Source organism: Nannospalax galili, unplaced genomic scaffold, assembly GCF_000622305.1.
Source record: "Nannospalax galili isolate Female #2095 unplaced genomic scaffold, S.galili_v1.0 scaffold83, whole genome shotgun sequence".
In the NCBI taxonomy this organism is placed as follows: Eukaryota; Metazoa; Chordata; class Mammalia; order Rodentia; family Spalacidae; genus Nannospalax; species Nannospalax galili.
The window spans coordinates 3,118,358-3,125,863 of NW_008352659.1; positions in this window are offsets into that span (position 1 = coordinate 3,118,358).

A 7,506-nucleotide genomic window follows, 5' to 3' on the forward strand; every position below is an offset into this window, starting at 1 on the left:
GAATCTTAACAGAAAATAAGTCAGGAATTGATTCTGATGAGGCTCGTTGAAGAAGGTAATGAAGTTTGGAGTATGTAGTGTGAGGACAGCTGGGAGCTTCCTTACTAGTACAGGGCTGGGGTATTAGTGAACAGGGAGAGAAGATAGCAAAGGAGCCATGCACAAGTTGAAGGGAAGGTCTGAATGGCCTTAGTAAGCATGGATGCAGTAGGACTATGGTTTTAGTGTAGGAGGTTGTAGTTCTGAACACATGGAGTGTACATTTTCTAATCACAGGCCTCTACTGGGATGGTTATGGTGATTGATTGTAGAGCTGGGAATCTGAACCCAGGGTCTTATGAGTGCTAGGTAAGTGCTTTACCACCCAGCTATGTCCCTAGCTCTGCCTTTACTTTTCAAATGTCTTATATCAGAATGGAAGTTAGGAATGTGAACATGAACAGGTCTGAATAAAAGTTCCTCCTATATTATAGAGGCACATTGTGGAATAAAACTTGCTAAATAGATTTGATAAAACAAGTTTATGCTTTTTTTAGTGGTCTTTTTTAGCCATGAATCTAATTTTCATGGGAAAATTAGACATAATTTTAGACATACAGAATGCTTGCTGCTTGAAAACAGTGAAACATGTTGGCTCAGGTGCACCACTGTTTATGCCTCCAGCATCCTCAGTCTTGTCCCCACAAGGTGGCATCCCTGTGCAGAACTTGTCATGTGCTCAGTGGCTCTGCTGAAAGGTAGAGTCAGCTGTTCCTCTCTGGAGACATAATTCCCACATGGGAATTAAAGGTGTGCACCACCACACCTGGCAGCTTTCACATCTTTAAGCAGGCACAGGAAGCAGAGAGTGACTAGAAATCCACAAGGCTGAAGAATGCTCAAGGCTCTCTTTCAGTGACACTTCCCCAGGCAAGGTCACACCTCCTGAAACCTCCCAAAACAGCACCACCAGCTGGGGAAGAAATGTCTAAATACATGGAGCCTCTGGGGATATTCTCATTCAAACCACCACATTTCCACTTCCTGGCCTCATAGGTTCACGACCATATAAAATGCAAAATGCATTTAGTCCACCTTCAAAAGTCCCCATAGTCTTACTAATCTCAATACTATTCAAATGTCCAGAGTCCAAAGTCTCCCGAGACTCAAGGAAATCTCTTAACCATAAGCCCCTGTAAAATCAAAAGACAAATTACATACTTCCAACATACAATCACACAATGGAACTGAATATGCATTCCCACTCCAAAAGGGAGGAATGGGGTCATACTCTGGAAACCCACAAGGAAAATACCAGATCCTGTAGCTCCATATCTGATGACTGGGACTTTACTTCCAAAGGGCTTAGACGGCTTAGACCCTCCAGCTTTGCTGTGCTTAACACGAACATCTCTCTTGGGCTGGGACAGCTCTTCTTGGCAGCTGTCTCACAGTTCTAGCATCGACAATGTTGTCTTGGGAGTCTCGGCTGCCAACCGTGTTTCACCTTCACAGCTTTACCAACTGACCTGTCTGGGCCTTCTTTATGCATGGACGCCCCTGCCGCATGCTGCCTCGAGAAAGTGAGGAGGAAGAGCCAAAGACCCCTTCACTCTTGCATCTTTCATGCCTTTAACGCCAGCACCACCAATTCTGCTGCAATCCTGGGGTGGACGTGACCTGCTTCACTCACATTATCAGCAGCTTTTGTTTTCTAGGAGCAGAAAATCCCTCTGACATTTTCCTTTCACAAGCTGGAGGATTAGCTGGGTGTGGTCTTGCCCTAAAGATACTCTTTTCATTGTTTAAGTTCCAATCTCTAGGCCTCTCCTTAATTGCTCAAATCTTACCAAAGAGATCCTCTCCTTCAGCACATGGCTTGACTCCAATGCTAATCTTTCTAGTTCTCCTTTTAAATCCAAACTGTACATTCTGCATTTCTTTCTGCCCATTTGTTCTTTTTCACTGTAGATCTGTATAATATTCACCATTAATAGCCACACCACCATTTCTACATTAGTCTGTCTCTGCTAAAGAAATTATAACTTTTCAACTTAGCCTCCATTAAGCTTTTAGGATGTGGGCAGACTCCAGCCAGACTCTGTCAAAATACCCCAATTGCTGCTTAAGTCCTTATTTCCTGCTGGAACTACATCGTTCTCAGCATGACTTTCTTCCAGGCTCCTGCTAAAATGGTTCATTAAGCTCTGCTTTTAGCTACCAACTGCTTTTCTAGCCCAAACTTCCAAAGTCTTCCACATTCTTCCAAAACCCACATGGTCAGGTTCTGTCAAAGCAATTCCCTGTTCCTGGTGCCAATTTCAGTCTTGTTTAGATTTCTATTTCTGTGATAAAAACACTGAAACCAACTTATGAAGGAAAGAGTTTATTGGGAAAGAGTCTATCCTCAAGGGAAGCCCAGGCAGGAACTAAGGGCAGGAACCTTGACACAGACCATGGTGGAGGAGTGCTGCTTACTGGCTTGCTGCCCTGGCCCATGCTCAACCTGCTTTCTTAGCCAACACAGCACCAGCTGCCAAGAGTGGCACCACCCACAGTGGGCTGAACCCTCTCACATCACTCAACAATCAAGAAAATGCCTCAGAGACATGCCCACAGGCCAATATAATGGAAGAAATTCCTTAACTGAGGTTCCCTCCACCCAGGTGTGTCAAGCTGACAACTGAAGCCATCTAGCACAGCACCATTTCACTCTGTTCCCTATTTTCTTCTCTTTAGACCTCTTCTTCCCCTCTCACAGTCCTCCTCAAACCTTCATGTCTTATATATATGAAATGTACTACATATGTCCTGCATATGAGAGAGAGAGAACATATGGCATTTGTCTTTTTGAACCTCAGTCTGGTTTATTTTACTTAACAAGATGAACTCCAGTTTCCAGCAAATGACATAATTTCATTCTTCTTTATGGCTGAATAAACTTCCATCATGTACATATATCACATTTCCTTAATTCGTTCATCTCAATACCTAGGCTGGTTCCATATTTGGTTATTGTGAGTAGTACAGCAATATATATGCAAGTATCTCTGAGGTAATATGACTTAGATTCCTTTTGGTGGGCTATGTGACAACTTCCTCAGTGTTGAAACATTCCATCTTGGTGGAAGACTACTTATGTCTTATTAAGCCCTCCTCCTTAGGCCCTCCTCTGTGCCCCTGGACCCCTGCCCTTTAGGACTAATGGCTCTTTTTGCTTCTGTAAGTTGTTTGGCTTAGGAGAACTAAAGGGACAAACTGCACCGACTCCATTCTGGCTGGCCCCTCCATTTTGCGATGTCTCAGGCTGTTACAAGTTACAAGCAAGGGCTGTGGTTATAGATTAGACAAGCCTGGGCATGTAAAGGGGGCCCAGGCAGGTTTGAGGCCTTATAAGGAATAAACAGGGTCCTCTAGCCCTGAAGATAACAGCACATTCCACAGCCCTGAGGGCAGCACCCACCAATGAGAAGCCCCCAAGACTGTAACCAATCAATTCAAAAGTATGTTGGCACGCTTGGGCTCTTTGGACCAATCAAAATATAACTCTGTCATTCCCCTCCTCCCTTTGTCTGAAACCTATAAAAAGCTCCCTCCCCCTGCAATAGGGATTCCAAGCTTAAGCCCAAATAAAGACTCTTTGTTCTTGCATGCTCTCTGGACTCCGTGGTAATTCTTGGGGATCCGTTCTCTGGGCACAACAGTCTCAGGAAGGAAACAACTCATGAGTTTTAGGAAGTTTTGAAACTCACAGGGTCCCTCCCCAAGGTGATATAGGTAGCAGTTATTACTACCTATATGTGGAAAATGTGGAAAGAGTTTTGGAACTTTGGGCCAGAAAAGCGCTTGAATGCAATGCTTATTTTGGTGGGAGCTTGAAAATCAAGAATGCTGAGAAAAATGTGGACAATATGAGGTTTGATAGGGGAACAAGGACTTGATTAGGAACTGGACTAGGAGCTAGCTATTCATGTGTTAATCTTCTGGGATTCTATTCTGGCTGCATTCTGCTCATGTCCTGAGAACATGAGTGTAGTTGAACTTAGAGGTAATAGACTTATTTCTTTGGAGGAAATTTCAAACAGGATAGTATTCCAGGTGTGTCTCATTGTAGACCTGTGTTTAGTGAGAACTGTATCCAGGTCTACAGTGTTAGATAGCTCAAAGCAGAGTACAAAAATAAGAAATATGTGACATTTAGCAAGGAAAGTTGTGGGATCTAGTTTAAAATTGTGGACAAGGAGAAGGCAGATGACAGAGCATCTGTATTAGAGACTCTTCACTCCCTTTATTCGGACAATAGGAAAGGTGCGCTTAAGGCAGGACCCCACCCATCTTGTGAAAATGCAAATTCATCTGGAAGAAAAGAGTCTATAGTAGTTACTTTTCTGTTGCTATGATAAAATAGCATGACAAAAAGCAACTTATGGGAAAAAAGAGTTTTATTCTAGTTTACAGTTCCAGAGGGAATATAGTCCATTATGATGGGGAAGGCAGGGCAGCAGAAGCAGAAGCCTGGCTGATCACTTTCGGGAAGCATAAAGAAAGAAAAAGACTATCAAACTAAGCCTATCAAACTTCCAAGCCTATCTCCAGTGACACATTTCCTCCAGCCAGACTCTACCTCCTAAGGGTTCCATAACCTCCCAAATAGGGCCACCAACTGAGCCTATGGGGGTCATTTGTCATTCAAACCTCCACAGAGCCTAAACAAAATGCTGCTGAAGAATTTCCCTGCTCCTTGAAAGCAACTGCCTAGGGAAGTGTTTCCCCAGGGTCAGCCCACAGAAACTGATCTAACTGTGGTCCAAGGGGATCAGGCTCCATCCTGAGTTAGTCGCAAAAATTGACCACACCATCCACAGTGGAATTCTCTTTGCTAGCATGAAAGATGTAGGATTGAGGGGATTATGGAGTCTTACACCACAGTTCCAGAGAACAACTGAGGCCAAGCAATGCATGACAGGGTTGAAAACATTACAAGAAGGTCCCGAGAGGCCACTGCTGTGACAGTGAAGCCTAAGTTGCAATAGAGACCCTCGTATGTTGGAGATGCCAGGACCATGGGGTGTCTGTCAAGGAAAGTGGCAGCATGGAGTAGAGTCAGTCCAAGAGAGAGAGGTTGAGGGCTTCAGGCAGCAAAACTGGAGAGCTGGGGCCCAGAAAATTCCATCATGAGTCTCGGTTGCCAGATATGTTATAGGGATTTGATATTTGCTCTGCTGGATTTCAGACTTGCATTGTCCAGGCATTCATTGTTATACCCTGATTCTTCTCTTTGGGAATGGGAATGTTTAATCCTTATATTTGTATATTGGAGGTATGTAACTTGTTTTATCATGTTATAGGAGCTCACAGCTTAGAGATTGCCTTTAGTCTCAGAAGAGACTTAGTCTTTGGCTTTTTCTGTAGTGTTCTAATTGTTGAAGACTGTGAGGACTTTTGAAGTTGGCCAGAATGAATTTTGCTGTGAGATAGCCATAGCCTATAGGAACAAGGAGTGGAAGGTTATGGCTTCAAAATGACATGCTTGGGTATCAAATTGGCAAGGGCTAGACTTGTGATGGTTTCTATCATCAACTGGATGGATCTAGAATCATGAAAGGCACCAGCCTCCAAATGTGAAGGTTAGCCTCTGGGCATTCTTGTGAAGGATTATTTTAGGTTAATTAAGGTGGGAAGACCTGCCCTAAATTTGGGTGGCACTATTCCCTGGGATGGGGTCCTGGACTGAAAGCTAGCTGAGCACAAGCATTCATCTCCCTCTGCTTTCTGAAACGTAAACAGCTGCCTCAAATTCCTGCCTCCAATTCCTGCCTCCTTGACTTCCTTGCCAGCCTGGACTATACCCTGGAGCTGTGAGCCAAAATCCTTTCTTAAATTGCTTTTTTAGTTTTTATTTATTTATTTATTTATTTATTTATTTATTTATTTATGCTAGCTGAGCACAAGCATTCATCTCCCTCTGCTTTCTGAAACGTAAACAGCTGCCTCAAATTCCTGCCTCCAATTCCTGCCTCCTTGACTTCCTTGCCAGCCTGGACTATACCCTGGAGCTGTGAGCCAAAATCCTTTCTTAAATTGCTTTTTTAGTTTTTATTTATTTATTTATTTATTTATTTATTTATTTATTTATTTATAGGTATTTTTTAAAAAATCATATCAATGAGACAAGTAGCCAATACAGCTGGTATAACACTTAGTAGCCTTTTCAAATGCAATGTAGCCCTCTCTGCTTTTTGTCACTACCAGTTATTGCACTCTGGTTACACATTCCTGGAGTGTTTAAGACCACGTAGATGCCCCAAATTAACTCTTTTCCTTTTTCCTGTTGAGGTCAGTTGAAGTTCCTTAGAGGTTATTTTTAGTTAGAAGAGGTGGCTTTTGACTGTTCAGTCTTTTTTCTCTACCAGCTGTGCCATCTGCTGTGAAATTTTAAGGTCTTTCTGATATATATTACTTCCCTTGGAAACAAGAAGGACATTTTCACCTCTGGTAACTTTTTTGCCAAGTGGGTGCTGGTTACCAGTGCCTCTATGGTTTCTATGGCTCTCTGAGTGACTCACTGTAGTTGTAAAACTCTGTTAGAGAGGTCTCTTCATCCTCTGGGTCTTGGCTGAACTTGAAGAGTAAGAGTCAAAATACTGTGTGTCTTCTTAAGGCTCTTTTATCTTCTTCGTTTTTAAACTATGAATCTCATTTGGTGAGGACCCAAAGCCTCAGTTTTACCTTCTTGAATTGGGAGTACTGGGTTTTTTTGTTGTTGTTGGTCTTTTTGAAGCAGGGTCTCCCTGTAGCCCCAGGTGTCCTGAAACTCACTATGTAGACCAGGCTGGCCTTGAACTCACAGAGATCTGCATGCCTCAGCCTCCTGAGTGCTGGGATTAAAAGGGTGCACTACCACGCCCGGCTTGGAGTACTGGGTTTTAATTTTTATTTTTAAATGCTTAGATAAAGCTCATACACAAAATATTTCTTTGCACATTTTAAAGTCACATATATTTCTGTTACATGTATCCCAATAGCCTAAAGTTATAGTTTTTTAAATTAATTGGAAGACTACAGCAATCATTTAAAATACTTTAAAACAGATATTTAAATATATCTTGACTCTTTTAAGACTCAGTTTCCCAAGTAGTTAAAAACCAGACAAAATCAACAGAACACAATTATCTCCACACAAAACAAAATCTTTATTTCTTAAGTCAGTTTTTTGGTAACGGTTACTAAGTCTGGATCAATATTTTAAAATTTTTATTTATATTATTAATTATATGTATATATGTGTATTTCTACATATAGATATGTGCATGTGAGTGCAGGTAACCACATAGACCAGAGTTATAGGTAGTTGTGGGCCACCCAATATGAGTCATGGGAACCAAACCTGAATCCTAGGGAAGAGCAGAAAATGATCTTAACCACCAAGCCATGGATCAGTCAGTATTCTAAGAAGTCTGGTTACCTTAAAGACAGAGAATTAAGTTTTAGTTTTACATTATTAGCACATTAAAATTTGACCTTAGA